This window comes from Malurus melanocephalus, unplaced genomic scaffold, assembly GCF_030028575.1.
Source record: "Malurus melanocephalus ecotype Western Australia unplaced genomic scaffold, MMel_1.1 scaffold_317, whole genome shotgun sequence".
Lineage (NCBI taxonomy): Eukaryota > Metazoa > Chordata > Aves > Passeriformes > Maluridae > Malurus > Malurus melanocephalus.
In genome coordinates this window covers 582,165-601,194 of record NW_026623549.1, presented here as the reverse complement: position 1 = coordinate 601,194, position 19,030 = coordinate 582,165, and the positions used below count along the sequence as shown (strand labels likewise).

The following is a 19,030-nucleotide window of genomic DNA, read 5'->3' as shown; positions in this document are numbered from 1 at the left end:
GATCTCACAAACCCTGAAGCAAAATTCTGTTACTGAAAAACCTGTGCCACATCCTGCCAAAAAAAAAAAAAGCAGTAGCAGTCCTTTGTCTCTCAAAGCTGTACTTCATGCAGGAGAACATAGACAGGCTGTTCCTTTTTCAGCCCAGCAGAACTACCCCCAGCAACACTCTGTGCACAATAGACAATGACAACATCTGTGTGGGATCGGAAAGAGCTGCCACCACCCACATCTGCAACACAAGAAAAAAAGGGAACAACATCAAATGACATTTTCTGTAAATAAGAATAGGCCTTACATCATGTCAAATGATAACTGATTCACAATACTAGCACCTGGTTGCCTTGCAAATTCAGGATAAAACACCGATTGTGGCTAAACAAAGGATCACAGAACTCATGAAGAGTTAAACTGCAACAAGTATATGGACAGCTCTGTGCTCTGCTGCGCTGCTTTGCTTTATCTTCCCTTCCCAGAAACCTCACTTTCATACATTTGTTAAAAGACAATATGGACAATATTACACAAACCTCAGGCTTTCTCAGGCATGCATTTTATTTCACCAATATTCAATCACACCAAAGGTAACAAAATTTAAGGCCCTCAAAGCACTGGGGTCACAGCCTCAGTTAGAAATCAGAAGTGATGTTATCAATCCCAATGGACCATCAAACAACAATATGGCACATGGCCAAACACCCAGAGATTAAAGTTCCACTGACACACTCACGCACACTGGGACATTTGGGCTTTTGTGAAAACCAGAGATAGTAGCCCCACTGTTTCTGATAGTATATAATTTCCAGCTCTGTCAATGCACCATGCATCCCTGCAGTTTGCTTTATCTATAAGGCTTTGTATTATTTTATTCACTGCATTGACCACACAATCAATTAATGCCCAATTTAAATCTAATGCATTCTATACATGAGATTTTTAAGTGTCTGCTTAGTTAAAAAAAAGGCATTTCTCTGTGAGGACAATCCTCCTGCAGAAAAAAAAAGCCACAGGAACAAATACAGAAGCATGATAAACAAATTCTTTTCCTTTAATTAATTTTAATTCCCTAAAGAATAGATACACTAGGCTGGTGTATGGTCTTTCATGTAACTGAGCTGTTTTTTATTTGAAGGGTCAGAAAACATGCTACCTTTTAACAGAAGCATGTACTACAGTTTAAAGCCTGATTACTTATTAGTAGAAGGGTTTTTTCTGTTGTTGGTAGTATGTCTTTGTTTCTCTAAGATGCCCGAATTTCTATTTTCAGAATATTGGTACAAGAAATAGCACAATTACACTCCTGACTGCACTGACATATGTAGAGTTATTCCACAGACAAATTAATTACTGGCACCAAAGCCTCACTAGCACAGACTTTTAAAGGGAAGAAAAGAAAGGAATTAAATTGAATGAAAAGGCACACTAGCAGCATAAGCACAGACACAAAGGCAAACTCAAGCCTTTCTACTATAGCCATWCCACAAATTTACCACAACATAAAGTTTTAACTTTCTTTTCTCTGCAGAGAAATATAATCCATAAATAAAGCATCATTTAAGTATTCTTATACATTACAACTCCAGAGAGCAAATCACCACTTTGCCCCATGCAAAATGCTACTTCACTAATGTACAAAAAAAAAAAAAAACCTACATTACAAATTTTGTGAAACAAACAGGTGCAATAAACTCAATTCCTTATTCTGTTATAGTCTCACAGCTCAATTTCACTATAGTAATTTCTCCTCTGCATCTTGCTGCCTTGTTTACTCACCTTAAGAGTTTAAGGTGAGTGCTTTTGCAAGCTCCTAATGCGGAAAAGATGATGAAAAAACCCTTCAGCTATTTCCTGGCTACAACTGCACATGTTAAAAAAATTCAAGCATAGTGAGAAAGCCCATGCAACATCCATTTAATGTGCACCTAAGAAGAAAACTGAAGATCAAACAAAGCCAACATAATTTTAATAAGGTGAAATAATTGCCAGTAAGGTTCCCTACAGCAGATGGGCCACCGCCAGAGCTGGCCACTTCTGATGGGGAGGTCCCATGTCCCCTTTGCTCCAGCACCACACTCTTTCCCCCCACACTTTTATGCCAGGGCCAGCTGACCCATCCATGAGCTGTGCCACTCACCAAGCTACCAGAAAACTGACACGCAAAGGAAAATAAACAATGAGTAATGTAGGGAATGTACAAAATACATCCCTGTGAGCAGCAAGCAGTTGTCAATCAGCTCACTCATCTCCTGATCTTGCCATAAGGGTACTTCATGGTAAGGCTGGAGCCGAATCAACAGCAGGACTGCAGGGGGAAGGTCACTTTCCATCAGTTATTTTGAGAAGCYTGATTTGTCTGAGTGCCCAGTGTGSTGACYGAACYGACCAAAATGGCAGAAGACAAAGCCAGTAAAAATGACAGAAAATAAATAAAAACAAAAATCCTGAAAGGTTCTTAAGACAAACCAGTACAAGGCACGCTGAGCTGTGAACCAGACCCAGCCCAAGGAAGGGAGGAGGAGAGGCCTGAGGCAGTCAGAAAGGGAGGCCACACCACCTTCTCCTCTAGGTAGAGGGAAGCTGCCAACCTCTATCCTGAAATCACATCATGTGTTGATTACCTTCCACAGCGCTAATAACACATAGGAGTAGGGCTCAAGCAAATATACTTAAATAAACTTATAAATCTACAAAGGCAAAATACCTAGTTCCACAATAAACAGTTGGGTCTACACTGTATGTGGATTTTTAAYTGACAATTTATGAGTCTATTACTGACACAACATGCTGCATCTTCCTAAAAAGAGGCAGGTTGTTATTAAAAAATCTAATGCAGCGAGCTCATGTTTATCTTGATAGAACTGATTTCCCTCAGAACATGCTCTTTCACCCTATGCCTCTTAGATTAACAGGGATCATTAAGCCAGTATTGAAAATAATAACATAAATCAGTTTCCTTCAGGTRTAATTGCTACAAGCGGCTGTTAGCTCAGCTAGAATTCACCACTGTGAAGTCTGGATGGAATGATAAAACCAAAACAGCTCAAGAAATTATGCACTTTTAAAAGCACTGTCTCACTCTCAGACATGCCCAGGATCCYGAAAGAAGACTGACAGCCATGCCTTTGATCCCAGAACCATTTTTTATGCAAGCTACCATACTCCTCACGAACAAAAATATTTGAGTACTTCAAAGCAAGAAGCAGACACCTTATTAGCTATTCAACCCTCTTGTACATGATTATGAAATGTTACCAGTTATCAGAGTATTKAGGCAGACGTAGTTCCTGCCTGCACTTTCTGTAGTGCATTTTTGGAGCAGAGCAGCCCTGCCCTGCCCCAGCCAATGCAGCAGCACACCAGGACAGCAGCCAGGTGCCACTGTGAAGCATCTGGAATATTGCTGCCATCTCATCACTGCAAACTCCTGCCTACAGAACGTCTTCCTGAAAGGCCTTACCACTTCTAATTGCACAAGTGTAGCTGACTGAGAGCAGCATCCATCATTTCCTTCAGTGTATTATTTAAATTGAGTACTCACATTCCTCATTAAAACATTCTTTCACATTTTTCATGTGCTGTGTCCTACTACACCTTTCAAGATCCTCATTCTGGATATTTGGTTTCATGCTGGACTAAAAAAAATTCCAGAGCTTCAATAGTGTATTGTATCAAAACAATTCTTTACTTTTTGATATGTTAAACAAATTGAAACACAACAGGCTCCCTCCAAAATACGTGTGTAAGTAGTACAGTTTATTAATACTAGCTCACCTGCAAAACTTTCCTATTACARAGGAAATGAGACTAATAAAGAAGCCACACCTCAAAGTATTTCAGAGCTCCAGCATGAACTATTCAGTATAACCATGGCTTTCCATGGCAAAGCATGCCATTACCAGAACGGCTGTGGCTGTAAAYGGTAATTACTGGCAGTACCAGCTGGCAAAATTTAATATAGTCCAGGTCTAAGGCACTTTTGCTATCCTCTAAATACTTCCACACACCTTTCCAGTATTTCTTTCAACACATCTTTAAAACATGGATAAAAGTACTACACCAAGTGTCTCTCAGGTAAGAAGTAAAACTGCTGACATACTAAATAGCTAAAGCAATCAATGATCTGTTTGGAWCTGTTGTGAGAATTTTGTGAGGCACATAATTCAAACATACAAGTTTTCTTGAAAGACAGGCATGTTCATCTCATACTTGGCATGTCCCACCCACCACTGAACACTAGCATCTTTCTTAAAATTCACTATTAACTTGTTCTATCAAGTTGGCAGCACACAAAAGCTTTAATGTGATTCAAAAGCAGTTTCAMAACTCTGCATCACAGAATTATTTGTGGTGTGACCCACTTAAAGATTAAAATGAAAAAAATCTCCTCTTTAAAAAATGGCAATTTAATTCAGGGAAAAATGAAAAAAAAAACAAAACGAAAAACATTCCCTCCTGTAACACAGAAGAACAGTAAAGTGAACAAAAGAATTAATTCAATGGATTCAGGAAAGAAGGGTAAAATGGCAAAATAAATTTCTACATTAAAATTAAATTAAGAATGTGAGATAGCTTATGACTTTTTGAAAAATTCAAAGCAATTAAATCCCRGGCAGTTCACAGCCCTGCTTGTTTCATTAGCACCAAATGCCAGCTGATTTCTTTCAGTAAGCAGGCTTTTCTCTTGCCATTCAATTAATTTACTGATCCTTCTGCCTCTTCAAGAGCCTACTTCTCCAGCAGACACCTGCACYACACTGGACAAAGAGAAGGGCAGCTACTGCCATTAGGCTCCACTAACTCTCTGCAGCCTCCTAAAACTRTATTATACTTTGTGACTTGAATATTACGATATTCATTGCAGTTTAACWCCCAGCTACAGAAACATTAATTAGAAACTGATTTTAAATACTACTGCTGCTTTTAAGGGGCTTCAGAGATCCAGCATAAGCAGAAAAGCTTGTTAATWCTAATGCTTAGAATCTGAGATCCCAGCCCTGTCTCCATGTTCAAGGAAATCTTATGACTCAGCTTCTTTCCCTGGTGTACTGTTTAGAGTTACCCCACCCATCCATTTCCCCACAAACCTTACTGCTACACTGCAACATGGTACACAGACAGGCATGTAAATGCCTCACCCAGTCCTTGTTAAGTATTATTTTTTAAATAATAATAATAATCCTAAATGTCACCACAAAAAGCAACTACCACCTCTAGCACACTGCATAAAAAAACAGAGAACCTACCTGAAGCTTCAAGAAAAGTTGTCAGACCCACTTCTGCCCAYTTCTGCCCAAGTAGAAGCTGAAATAATTTTCTCATAACCTGGTATTACAGACAACCCCCTGCTGGCTCCGTTGCCCGTACTGCATCATCACAAACCCCAGAATATTTGTTACATGACAAAAAATGCTGCAATTCTGTACRTGTCATTGTACCTACCCTTGGAAGCAAAAATGCAAAGCAAGAGTCTCYTTTAAAACTATTTCTATTCCTTGGTATATATTACTCCYATTCTTTTCCAGGGGTTTTCTTTGYACCACTTTTCTAATATACATCTACAGACCAATTCTGAGAGTGAAGTAGTGGCAAAAGTGGAGGCAAAAGGACATTGCAGTTTAATTTCTGATTTTTTTCACATCATGCAATATGGTCTAGAGCTCAMACATTCCAATAACTCAAGTTGGCTGTCTGACTATGAGAAACCACCCAGGTGAAGGACAGGAAATCCCACGAGCACCACAACTCCAGCATTTAGCCTGAACCAGAAAGCTGTTGTGATGGGCAGGGGGAAAACAGATCACTTCAGACACGAGTYGGTTACGTAAGGAAGGAGGATGAGAATCCCAAGCACCAGCACAAGGGAAGCACATGTGCGCTTTTGGGGCGTTTTGTTTTGAACAGAAGTTGAGAACAATTGAACTGCAAGAATGGGTCTGGGATTGCTCCAGCCACAATCCTCTAAGGCACAATTCTCTTTAGAGAATATTCTCTCAAACAAAAATCTACACTCAATAAAGCCATTCTCTAGTAGCACAAATACTAAAGCTAGGGAAAAACCTCACAAAATTAATAAAATATTTACCCAAATAAAAATTCAGTAAGAACTGTGGCATAGTATTACTTCTAAAACTAACTTTAAAGAAATTCAACAATATTTTTCCAATGGTTTCTTTACTTTCTTTGGAAACCATAATATGTGGGCTGCTAGAAACTTCTAAGGCTCAACCTAAGTTTATTGAAGTTCAACACAATGTAGCTCTTCATCTAATTTACCTGAAGATTAACAGATCTTTAATAAACGTAACCTACAAAAGAATAAGATCAATTAAAGAATGACCAATATTAAAGCCTTAAGATTATGAGCTGTAAAACAGTGACCTTGACACAACTCAAACACTGACTTAGCAACAGGGAAGCCGTATCAAGGAGTATCCCCCTTCCCACAGTGATTACTACTGGCCCCTGCCATAGGCAGCATGCAATGAAACTCCATCCATTTCTGCTTTGACACAATCTATGCGTGAAGGCTTCCCTTCCAAAATAATCCATCTGGGAGCTCACAATTAAAGACTCTTTATGTTAAGACTACTGTACAGGTCACCTCAGTCCCACAAGCTTTACAAACCAGCCGGGATGACACGCAATCAAGCATAGCTTAACGACTCTAGGTTCACTTTTGTGCATCAGCTTGGCAGAACTAGGACTGAAACTCAAACCCAACAGGCACAGCAAGCTGCACTACAAAGAGCTGGCCATACTCCTCAGAGACTGAGACCACAGCTGGCTCCTCAATTCTGCCAATGTTACCTCTACTGTGAGATCTCAGTAGTGTGAGACAAAGATTAAAACGTAAATTATTGGMAATCAACTCTCATGAATCCAAACTGATTCTTGCTACATGAAACCAAGACAATTTGGTGCATGATCCACTGATTAYAGATCTCCTCTACTAAAGGGAGTTCCTGGCAAATAACCTATGGGAGTCATGTACTGATCACAGAGAAAGCCGGAGAAGTCAATCAACAAACAACTGGGAATCATGATGCCATTACTGGGAATTTTTTCCCTATGTTCATTACATCCTCATTCAGTAAAGGAAAAGAGTTGTTCAGGGCATTTTCCCTTAGATTATCTCCTATGTAGTACTAGGAGCTGAACTACAGATAATATCTGAGCTGATCCATAGGTCATTATCCATCTGATGAATTCTCTGTCACACTATTTTTTTTTTTGCCATGGTCCCTGGTACTTAAAACACAGTTTTGATGACAATACAAAGGGTTTACTGACACAGCTCTGCTGGCAAATCCAACTAGTGCAGATGCAGCTTAGATTAGTAAAAAACACAACCTCTGACCATAACTGCAACTGTGCTAGGGCTTTACTGGTTAAGTACCTTCATAAAGAGAGCTCTTTCCTTCACACTGCCAGCCAGCATCAGAACAACATCAATCAAGTGTCCAATTTTCCCAAGTTAGCTGTGAGGAGGTACCTTTTAGTACAGAACTTTCACACAGCTCATGTTCAGACAAAACTCCCTGCTTCCTCTCGAGTATGCTGTAACAAGGACAATGTGGCAAATGCAAAAACATCAYAGAGAGCAGGAGTCAGAGGCTAGCCAGGAGAAACTTTTCCACTGATTACTCAAGATCAAGAACTAAGTTCATGGGCATCACTTGAATGACTAAAGAAAAAAAAAATCAATGCATTACAGGTCACAACACATCTGCGATACTCAGATACACATCTCATTGCCACCAAGACACCAGAGTAGTTGCAAGAAATTAACTCATGAGAAGCAGCTGGTTGATATCCAGCCTGAATAAAACTGTCAGGAGTTCAGGAAAGGGACCATACTTTGATAATGTATTATCCCCCACAATGAGTGGTGTTTCTCAGGGGTCACAACTGGACTGGCACTGGTGAGATGTATGTTAGCAACATGGACAGTTAGTTGGATTGAGCACAACCTCAGCAAGGTTTGCTGAGCACATCAGGCTGTGTGGTACAGCCAACACACTAGAGGGAAGGGATGCCATCCACAGGGGTCTGGACAAGTGTGAGGTGGATCCATKGATACCTTGTGAAGCTCAACAAGGCCAGCTGCAAGGTCCTACATGTGGGACAGGGCAATCCTGAGCACAAATACTGGATTGAGAGTATCCCTGGCCAAAAGGACCTGGCGTGGTGACTGATGAGAAGCTCAACATGACATGGCAATGTGCACTGTAGCCCAGAAAGCCCCTCCATGTCCTGGACCACATCACAAGCAGTGTGGCTAGCAGGGTGAGGGAGGGGATTCTGCCCCTCTAGYCCATCCTGGTGGGACCCCACCTGCAGTGCTGCACCCAGCTCTGGGGCCCCTAGCAAATGAAGAACATGGACCTGCTGGARAGAGTCCAGAGGAGGCCATAAAGATGATCAGAGGGCTGAAGCACCTCTGCAGTGGAGACACGCAGAGAGAGCTGGGGGTGTTCAGCCAAGAGAAGAGAAGGCTCTGGGGAGACCTCAAGGCCACTTCCAGTGCCCAAAGGGGCTACAAGAGAGCTGGAAAAGGGCTTTTGACGAGGGAGAATGGCTTCAAACTGAAACAGTCAGGGTTAGATTAGACAGTAGGAAATAATTCTTCCCCATGAAGATGGGGAGGCCCTGGCACAGGGTGCCCAGAGAAGCTGTGGCTGCCCCATCCCTGGAGGTGTCCCAAGGCCAGGCTTGATGTGGCTTTGAGCAATCTGKTCTATGAAAGGTGTCCCTGCCCATGGCAGGGAGAGTSAGGCWGGACAGTCTTTAAGGTCCTTCTCAACTCAAACCATTAAATGATTCTATGATTAAACTTTATTCCCTTTTCAACTAAATGACAAAGCATTACTGAACTGATGATCAAATTTAGTGCCAAGATAATAAACAAGCAAGCAAATACCCCCAGACCTTAAAGGATAATTCACTCTATTCTCCCAAGAAAAGAATAAGCCAGGGCAATACAGAAATTTCACATAAAATAATTTCAACATCACAATATGCCTAAAGTGGCTGTAAAACGTGTCCTTTACACAGTTCCCCTAAATCACCTCTCTTTCTTCTGCCAGTTCAAATGTTTGCTCTAAATCTTCGAAGTCACTAATGGATTCAATTCCTGATACATAAGCCACACCACATCTCAGCTGCCATGATAGGGGTGTTCCTTTGGGGCAAGGCAGATCACAGARCATAGAAAGATATATTTAAGGGCAGAGATGATGCATCCCAGCGTCAGGAGAACTATCCWAGACACAGACTTTCAGGAGAGATGAGGTGAGAGTCATAACATTTAACACCATGCCATTGTATTTTCCTTTGGTAGATTTTGAGGCAGAGGGAGAAGAGTTTCAGCTAACCCAGGAACTCCATGTTATGAAATGCTCTGCAGCACAGGAATCAAAAGGGGGAATGATCCAGACTGCTCCTAAAATGTGCTCAAGCTCTTCCCATGGCAACCTAATTAAGCGTCCTTCTGATGACTCACAAGACACCAGTCCAAAGATCTATGTTACAGCAGGATACTTCAGCATACACACTCAGAAAAGCCAGATATTCCTGAGAAACCCACGTCAAAATCCTTTCCCCTCCTGACACCACTAGAGAGTTTCAGTTACTCAAAGTTATTGTATATTAAATGAACATAGAACATAAACAATGTGTCAGATGTCTGTGATGATCTATCAGGTATGTTGATACATGCTACTTTTCATCTGCCTTTCTCTTTTTGGGGTACATGAGTTCTCTTTCCACATAGAGCCCATCATGCTAACTAAGCAAACTTCCCTGCTTCCATCAGAGTAACAAATACAGGAAAATAACAACCTCGGGACAGGCAGGTTGAAAGTCTTCATATAAAGTTTAACATTTAAATTTATTCCAGCCAAAACTCACAAGATATACCTTACAGCTCCTGCTTGCTAGTCTAAGACAAGTTGACCAAGAGTTTCAAAAAGCAATTTTGCATTTAAAGAAAAAGGAGGCTAGAGGGAATACCACAGCAGAAAGATACCTTTCCAAAAGAAAGCCTTCCCAGCTGATTTGACATCAAAGCAGCTCACAATAGCTGTTGTTAGATTTGACTCTCCAAGGCAGAAGAGCCCCAAGGGTTCACAAAATGTAACCGAAACCAGCACTGTTTTTATATCCGATACAGGAGTCAGCACCTCTCCTCAAACACATGGACAAGCCCACGAAGGAAGAGCTGGCTGAGATACCTGCCTACAGACAGCAAGTGAGAAACAAGGTTTGGAACAAGAAGTGACTAATTTAGGTCAGTGGTGGGAAGCACCTCGGAGGGACAGTTCCCTTATCTAATCTGCTAAAAAGAGCTGGACTGGAAAACGGAACTATTGAAATGTTTCRCAATACTAAAATAGGAGATCCCAATTTTCTTCTAATGCAATTACTGAGCAATGCTACCTAGAGAAACTTGAGCACTACAAGAGGTTTCCACCTCTACRAGTTTAACCAAGGAATGGTCACACATCATATCTAAAATGTGTGAAAAAACATTCTGAATGACAGTAGGGCTTCTAATTTCCACCAAACTCAGAAGGAAATGCTTGCATTCTAGCTGATACCTATACTCCTAACACTGTGCATTTTTATTTATTTTAGCTATGTCAGTATCCTGCCAGTATCCTTAGGGCTATGTAGAAAAATGAAACAAAAAACTCACAAGCCTTAAAATTATTAATTGGTGTACCTGTTTAACATAATTTTATTTAATTAGAGATTATAAAAATACTTAAATAGGAGTTTAYAACAGCACAATGTCATCACTTTCTATATCACTAAGAGGCTTCAATCAAACAAGAGCTCTTAAATCAACCAATCAAATAATCAAGAATTCAAAATTCACATTCTCAGTAAACTCCAAAGTTATTAAAAAACTTTTTTTTAAAGCCTCTTTTCTATGCCAGAAGATTTCTTTTAATTGCGACAGTGAGCCAAAGGAAGCCATAATTCTCAAAAAAAATCAATAGTGCAGTTCTATTTTTAGCACTAAAASTAATCAACTTATGCTAAATTTAAGGAGAAAGTAAGGTTATGCTTTCACAAGACTGGTTTAAAACTGTAATCTAAAGCTTTGACTGCAGTCAAAATGTACWGTTGGTCATGAATTCTGTAAGATACCAACAGAATCACAGAATGATTTGTGTTAAAAGGGAACTAMACCAGGTTGCTCAGAGCCCCATCCAACGTGGCTTTGAGCATTACCCAGGATGTGACACCCACAAATRAACATCCCCAGCTCTCTCTGCCTGTCCTCACAGGAGATGTGCACCACCCTCTGACCATCGTGGGGCCTCCTCTGAACTCTCCCCAGCAGGYCCACATCATCTTATGCTGGGTGCCCCAGAGGTGGATGCAACACTGCAGGTGGGGTGTCATGAGTGCACAGCAGAGGGGGAGAATTTCCTCCCTCACCGCTTGTKATGCAGCCGATAAACTGTAATGGAACCTTTACGTTCCCTGAAAATTACAAAAATAAAAGGCATGCAGTGAAAATTTTGGAATCTGACCAACCATCCATTAGAAACAGAAGTAAATAATGGGATTTCACAGAATTCAGATGTATTAAAATCTATTAAAATAATTATTCTCTACTAAGTCAAACAAGATTTAAATTAAACCGTGTGGAAGACACTACTTTATGGATTTTCAAACTATCTCCTTTCACTCCTAAAATACATTTTAATTTTCCCTTTACAGTCCTTTTAAAATTAATTTAGCTTGGCTGTCTAATTTAGGGACTTGGTCAAACTCTGGATTTTCYGAGTTTTGGTACAAACCTCAGAGGCATCAATCCGCAACACTGMAAGTTAGAGTACCATAATGAATACAAGTGACAAGGTGTAGAAACCTCTGTTGCACTTCCTACCATTTCTCAATGCTTGTTAGTAATTCTGAAAGTTAAAAATAGCCTATTTACAGAGAAAAGCTTCTGTATTTCTGGCCAACAATTGTTCTCCTTGTTCGTTAAAGAGCTCAACAACAGCTACTTCTGAAACACAGATTTGACATTTCTTCCTAGAYTTGATACTGTTAAGTCCTCAACCTGCACAAACCCAATTGACTRCCAGCACTAAAGGGAGAGCAGAACTACTCTTCAGACTCCACTCCAGCAACTCTGAGACCTTATGCAGTGCAATTCCTAAGGGAAGCAAAGAGTCTTGCATGGTCAGCATCAAACTAATCCATCTTTGTTGGATGTAAACTATAAATCCAGGCCTCTATGGCTGTTAGCATATTTTTATTTTTACATATCTACACACACATATAAGGTAAGTTCCCAAAGAAGAATAAAAGCTCATTAAACAGTTAATTTCTCTTTCAGAGAGGAAAAAAAGTATATACATGTTGGAAGGAATAACTACAAGCAAACTAAAAATTAAGAGGCTGGGGAATTGAAGGCTGTTTGGTCTTCCCAGGTTAAAAAAATGCAGAAAATTGATGTGCAATTCTCTCACAGAATTTAAAACTTAAATACATTCATAAGTTTGTCATCACACACAAATGCCCTGAAGTTTTTGTGATATTTYGGGAAAATATTCCATAACCCTGTAATGAAGAGCTCTTCTGGATCTAACGATGTTAAACCCGTCACCATAACACATGAATTAAGGGTAACACCAGTCAGACAGCACAGCTATGCCAGGACTCTGCCCAAAATGATCTGTGAATGGATGCAGYTCCTAAGAGGAAAACTGTTTACTCCAGCTCCACCCTATTACAGAGTTAGCAGAGTTTGGATATTGCTCAATGTCAATTACAGACATAAAACGGAACTATGTTAGTCAATTCTGATGAGTCAATCCAATGCTTTTCTTAGAGATTACAAATCTAAATAATCACCTCCAGAACAGCACTTGTTTAGCCAACAGACTATTTTCAAGAAGCTGTCTTTGCTGTCAATCATTACCCCTGCAATGCAAGGAAAAAGACTGAAAAACCTCCTGACKGGAGCTTGTGTTTGCTTTTAGGACAACCTGAACTTCTCAGGTTCATATTGGAACCCTCAAGTACAACATCCAACTCTTTCAAGATTTAAGGTTTTCCAATAAACTTGATTATTTTAGTTTTCCTCAGCTGTACTTTTTTAAGAGAAGCTTTCATTCATTCTACTGACAAACTACCAGACTACAAAAAAGGGCAAAATTTTTATAGGAGCTTTCCCTTTTTTAAARCTGGAAAGCAGGCAACAAGGCAGGTGACAGCAAAACCTGGTCCCTCAGACAAGACTYCCAAGTACTGCCTTGGGCAGCACAATTCTATCCCAAATCTTCCTTTCTCATTAGGCAACACARGTGCCTAACCTAACAGGTGGTCATCTCCTGAGCGTTCATCCTCTTCTGGGAACACAAAATGAGATTCCAAGGCTCACAACCAAGATCACAGCACAGTTCAGGTGCCTGGATGACAAATGTTGCTGTGAATGCACTGGAAGAGCACAGCAGGTCTCCAACTGCCCTTCCACAAAATCACAAACCTCCTACTGTCCAGGGCAGGTGCCTTGCAGTACCTAAAGTAAAACCAGGTGTCTATGTTTAGGCAACTGAATTTCACATCACAAATGGGTGTCACTGGAAAGAAGTTGGGAAGTCTGTGTTTCTCAAGTGGCCCATCAGACAACACACACTACACACTCAGGAGGAAATTCTCTGTGCTTAAGCATCATTCCCTGCAAAAATGGGGGAGAAGCACCATGCTGCTGAAGAACACAGTGAAACATAATGTCATTAGTATCTGTGAACCCAAGACCTGGATCCTCCTGTCTTCTGAGAACTGTTTTATGCAGTAAGCAGGACACATTGCAACTAAACAAGCTCATGCAAAGGATGTATGTGCACTGAGATGAAACTATCTGGTAACAATCACATAAACCTTCTGTACCAAACCAGTATAAGCAAACTGAGATTCTGGGTATTTGCTAATTTTTGAGAGATTCACTTTACTTTCTCAACATTTGTCTAATATACAAAGCCTTTATCAAGAACTGTACCTCAAATGACCTCCTCCAAGGCATCTCTTTAAATTCTCCTGAGAAGTTTCTCCATCACTACCAAACTCCAGTCAGAAGAAACTTAGGACTTGAATAGCAGGTGTGACAGGTTAGAAGAACCATGCATTCATAAACTACGTGGGAGACTTCTCAGGCATCACCATGTTACACTCAGTGCATGTTTGCATCACCAAGGTCTCTTAGAATAAACCCCCCCACATTGTCTTTACTAAAATTTTACACCTCTATGAACAGACTTTGCTTTTGCCTATACTTTGTCCATACATGGTATTCAATAAAGTCATAATGTTACATAGTGGTTAATTTTATAAACCATTACAATACATCAAACAAACAAAAAAATGTCTGACATCTATTAAAAGGAGTAGATCATCTGCCAGAGCAGTAACTTCACATAACAGTCAAAATTAAAATAYAATGACACAAATAACTTTTGYCTCATTTCTACAACTGTAGCAAAAMTGCCTGAAACCRCTTACCCAGAGGAAGAGCTCAGAGCCCTCACTGCAGCAGGATGCTCTGAATGTGTGTGATCAGCACACACATCTACCACTCCATACAAGGTGTCACCGRTAACTCCATGTCTACAGACTTTTTTACAAAGCGAGCTCCTCAGCAGATGAGCTGAGAAACTGGTGCAGYTCTGAATGAATATTTGGAAAAAACGTATCCATCCATGGGAGGCTTCCCAGGTGTACTCTYGGCCAGGAAAGTAAAGAGAAAATGACAGAGAAAGTCGAACAGACTGGATGCAAGAGCAGGCTGGGCGTGTCAGAAGAATCTTCAACAACCCTCTGTGCTTTCTTTTTTCYCATTTCTATGCACTGCCATGCTTTACTCAAAAGCCAGTAAATAAAAAAATGACAACTTTTCAGAAAGGTATTTCTTCARTTGTCAAACTATTGGTCTGGGCAGCTCTAGCAGTCAGAAAAAGATCATACATTCCGCATTTCTGGAAACACTTCTCCATTTTTTTCTTTCTATGTTTTAACACAGATAAACTTCAAAGGAGATAAGGCATTTCACACATGAGTGACTGAACATAAGTACTGTTCTCACAGTCGCACACATTCAACTCCCCAAAAAGCTGACAAATTAATTCTAATTTAATTTATAGCCAAGTTCTATCTTAGCTATTTTAAAGTCTCATGTTTCAAATCTTGCAGTTAAACTCATAGTTACATTCTCTCAGTAAGAAAAAACAATTTSTTATCAATAAAGACTGATTAAAAAAATACACAACAGGGCAAGGATCAAAAGCAGCACAGAGTAATTTTTCACTGATGCAGCCATTTCCCACACTTGGCAGTATACCTGAATGTTTTAAAACATCCAGTGCTTTTAACATCTAAGTAATAACTCATAAATATCTTCATCCAAAGAYGTTTGTGACCTTAGAAAAACATCTTACACTAATACTACAGCTCCTGACTAATTATAACTTGCCAATTTTCGAACTGTATTGSTAAATTTAACTTTTTGGTGATGAATTCTCTGAGTGTTTGACGGGGAGAGAAGGATTACAGAGCCAACGGATCTTTAGAAAGGAACTTAGAACTTAACTACAAGTAGCAGATTATCAGTAAACAAAAAGATTAGCTACAACATTCAGCAATATCYCCCAGAATTTTATGCCCTTGTGGATAGGCTTAATATTTGTGTCCTTTTAGCAAATTTGAAGTCAACAGTCAGGAACTTTTTGTAGTGCCTTTTGATTATATCGAGCATAGCTAGAATACTCAGACCAAAAGAGTTAGAAAGCAAACTGCAGTTGTTTATTTAACCTAAGCAATTTACTTCCTAAATTAACACTGTCTGAAAAAAAAAAGAAGCCACCAAGGCTGTTGAGGAACGACCACAGTTATTCCTGTAAACACACAAAATTTTGGTTGCTTCCAGTTTGGCTCAATCCTGAATTCAAGCCTTTATAAGGAGTATTTAAATAGGGGCAAATGAATGTGCTATTTTATCACAAGGTGCAATAAGCAAAGCACATAAGTCTGCTCAGGCTAAAGAAAGACCAAACTCACATGACACCAGTGTAAGCCTTAGGTACTCCCATCGTGCATTTAACAACCCAGCTCAACTCCTTTAAAATAATTCAAGACAGCCTCATCTTCTAATTTAACCTTTGTGTTTGCACTTGGGGGGTGGGGAGGGATCTCAGCATAAAGTTTCACCTTCTCACTGCAGACATTCAGCTTCCTTCTGGCTCACACCTCTGCACCTCGTGGTGCCAGAAGCATGGCATTGAAAGAAAACATGGGCAAAGAGAGAGTTAAATATATAAAAWTTCAACTGTACAATGCACAAATTACAGTATTTGAAAAATATTCAACTCGTACTTTTGCTTTGCACATTATTTACATAAATAGCTGCAGGCTGTTGTGGAACTATTAATTTTGAAGGAGCAGATGATTCAAATCTTATTTTTGATAGGTAACTGCAAGATGCCTCCAATTAGACAAAGATAATCATATTTTAATAGCTGCTCTTGTAATTAAACCGTATCACAAAGTGTCAGAAGTACAGAAAAGCAGGGCCAGAAGGGAATTCAAAAGGCCACYAGGCTTCTTCCTCCCCCCTGCTTCAAAGCAGCACCCGCTATTAGAGCACCTTTCTGAAACTCTACCAAAAAAACTCATTACTTTAGCAAGCATCTACAGCCTCTAAAGAGCATACAGAGATTATCAGCTTTCAGAAATATTTCACACAAAAATTAGGCTGCAAACAATTCATGTCAAAAATCTGCAAAAATTCAACTAAGAAACCATTCAGAATAGAAGACACTGGCCAGTAATTCTCATATTCACCAAATGCTCTAAAAAACCCTAGCAAGTGCAGCACATTCAGGGTGGCAGTCAAGCTTCATTCAACCAACAGCCATTAATTAATAAGAGCTACATTAGCTTCCAAGATAGAATGCAAAATAGATACCATTCCCTCCTGAATAAACCAATCAAGGAATTCCAAGAGGTGTAGTTTTAATACTATCACACCCCACTGGGAATATACATTTGTCTGGGCTTGATAATACCCGAAGAGCATAATTATCTCTCAAAGACATACTGTCACAAAGTATTACTCAACTGCTGCTTTTATTTCATCTCCTTTATTTGTAAATACATACATTTTTAAAAATATTAATCTTGTTTTATAATTCCCCACCTACAACCGTGCATTAATGCACGGAGAACACATCAAAATTTCAGAACTCTGTGTCAAAATAGAGAAAAGAGAAAAAAATCAATGCTATCAGCATTCAGAAACATTCAGCAGCATGCTAGTCCATATGTACAAATTCACATTCTAAGACTTTATGCTGCTTGGTCCCAACACCACCAAACAGGACCTCCTCCTATCCCAAGGTATTTCTGTCTCACCAAGGAAAACCCCAACGACAGGGGCATCACACTACCACTGAGATCCACATTAAATAGAAATAAATTTAAGCCAAGTCTATCCTAGCTGGATGACCCAGTAGCTCCTCACACCACAGGAGAACCGTGAACCTACTGTGAAATACAATATTCTTACATTAGTGAGCCCATGAGAGACAGAAACCTACCAAGACACCATCATGCCACTTACAGATCAGATAAGGTTCCAGTTTCTACAGGACAACTGAAAACAACAAAAAATCAAGTTGCTTCTGAGCCCAGAAGAGGTACCACACTTATTCTACTTCATAAAATATTTCGTGGCCTTTTTATTTTCCTCTGCAGTTAAGGCATGTGCCACATCAACAGGTAATAGCTATTAATTAAACGCCCAGAGTGTTTTAAATAGCAAAAATCTATTATTTATAAGCTTCGATACCAAGGTGGCAAGCTCAGGATGTTACATTTCCTTTGACTACATGAGTTCTAGGTGCTAAAAAGGAAGACACACTTACTGATGAACCACACTGCTAATGGTCTTGAATTAAGAGTTTCTGACAGGTAAGTTTAAAAAAAACCCACATGCAGGCAAAACTTTACAACATTTTGATGTTAATCAAACCTCATTTCTGATCTACACTGAAACTGTTCTTCCACGCATTGTTATTTGCCTCACTGAAACTGAAGAGCCTAGGTCATGTAATTTAATCTTTGACTCATCATGCAAATTAAATCACACCATTCCCACAAGACAGCATATAGGTTTTAAATAAATCCTGGGCACCTACATGATCCCTCACCAAAAATTAAAATGTAAAAAATTTTAAAAACACCAAAACCGGATACATTCTAGTTTCAGTACCAATAGCATTCCACGGATTTGCAGGGAAAAAAAAAAGACAAAACTTTTCTCATTCTACAGAACATACTGTGTTAGCTATCTATGGGGCAAAGAAAACAGGCAGCCCTCACGCACAGCTACTGCTGCGGAGGCCTATCGGAGCTCCAACAGGAACAACAATTGTAGGAAGAGGCCTCRGAGCCGGACCCCGAGAGGCCGCGTTAGGCAGTGCCGGCTCCGCACCTCCGGCCACTCCGTCAGCCAAGGCCGCAACAAAGAGCGGTGGYCGGCGGGAGCTGCCCCGGCCCCGGCCCTGCCCCGCTGCCCTGCTCGAGAGCGGCCCGGGCGCTGCGGTTCGCTCCGGCCCGAGCCGTGCGCGGCTCTACGTTGATCGTTTCCCGGGGCAGGCTCTGAGGAGCTCGGGGACCGGGGCGCTGCCGCACGGGAAGCGCAGCCCCGGCCGTGCCCTTCCCCTCGAGCTGCCTGTCTATGCCACACGGCACCCCCGGAGCAGCGGCAGCGATCCCGGACCTGCCCTCTGCCCAGGCCGGCAGGACTCGGCCGGTCCCTCCCAGCGCCGAGCGGAGAAACGGGCCCGGAACGCGGCGGGCACCGGCCGGGCCGCGCTACCCGCGGCCCACAGGGCACGGCCCGGCCCCGCGCCGGACAATGCCCACGGCCCTCGCCCCCCGCACCCCCGGGCTCCCCGGTACCTGTGCGTCCGGCGGGCCCCGCCCGCCCGTGGCGGCTCTCGGCTCCGGCGCT

At 40.9% G+C, this 19,030-nt stretch overlaps 1 protein-coding gene across 1 annotated transcript in view; it reads right to left on the bottom strand.

Moving 5' to 3' along the window:
• Nucleotides 1-19,030, bottom strand: part of CAB39 (calcium binding protein 39) — a 40,127-nt gene extending 21,097 nt beyond the window's left edge. Inside the window, exon 1 of the mRNA XM_057377466.1 lies at nt 18,979-19,030. The gene's annotated coding sequence lies outside the window, so the exon portion shown is untranslated. The remainder of the gene's footprint in view (nt 1-18,978) is intronic.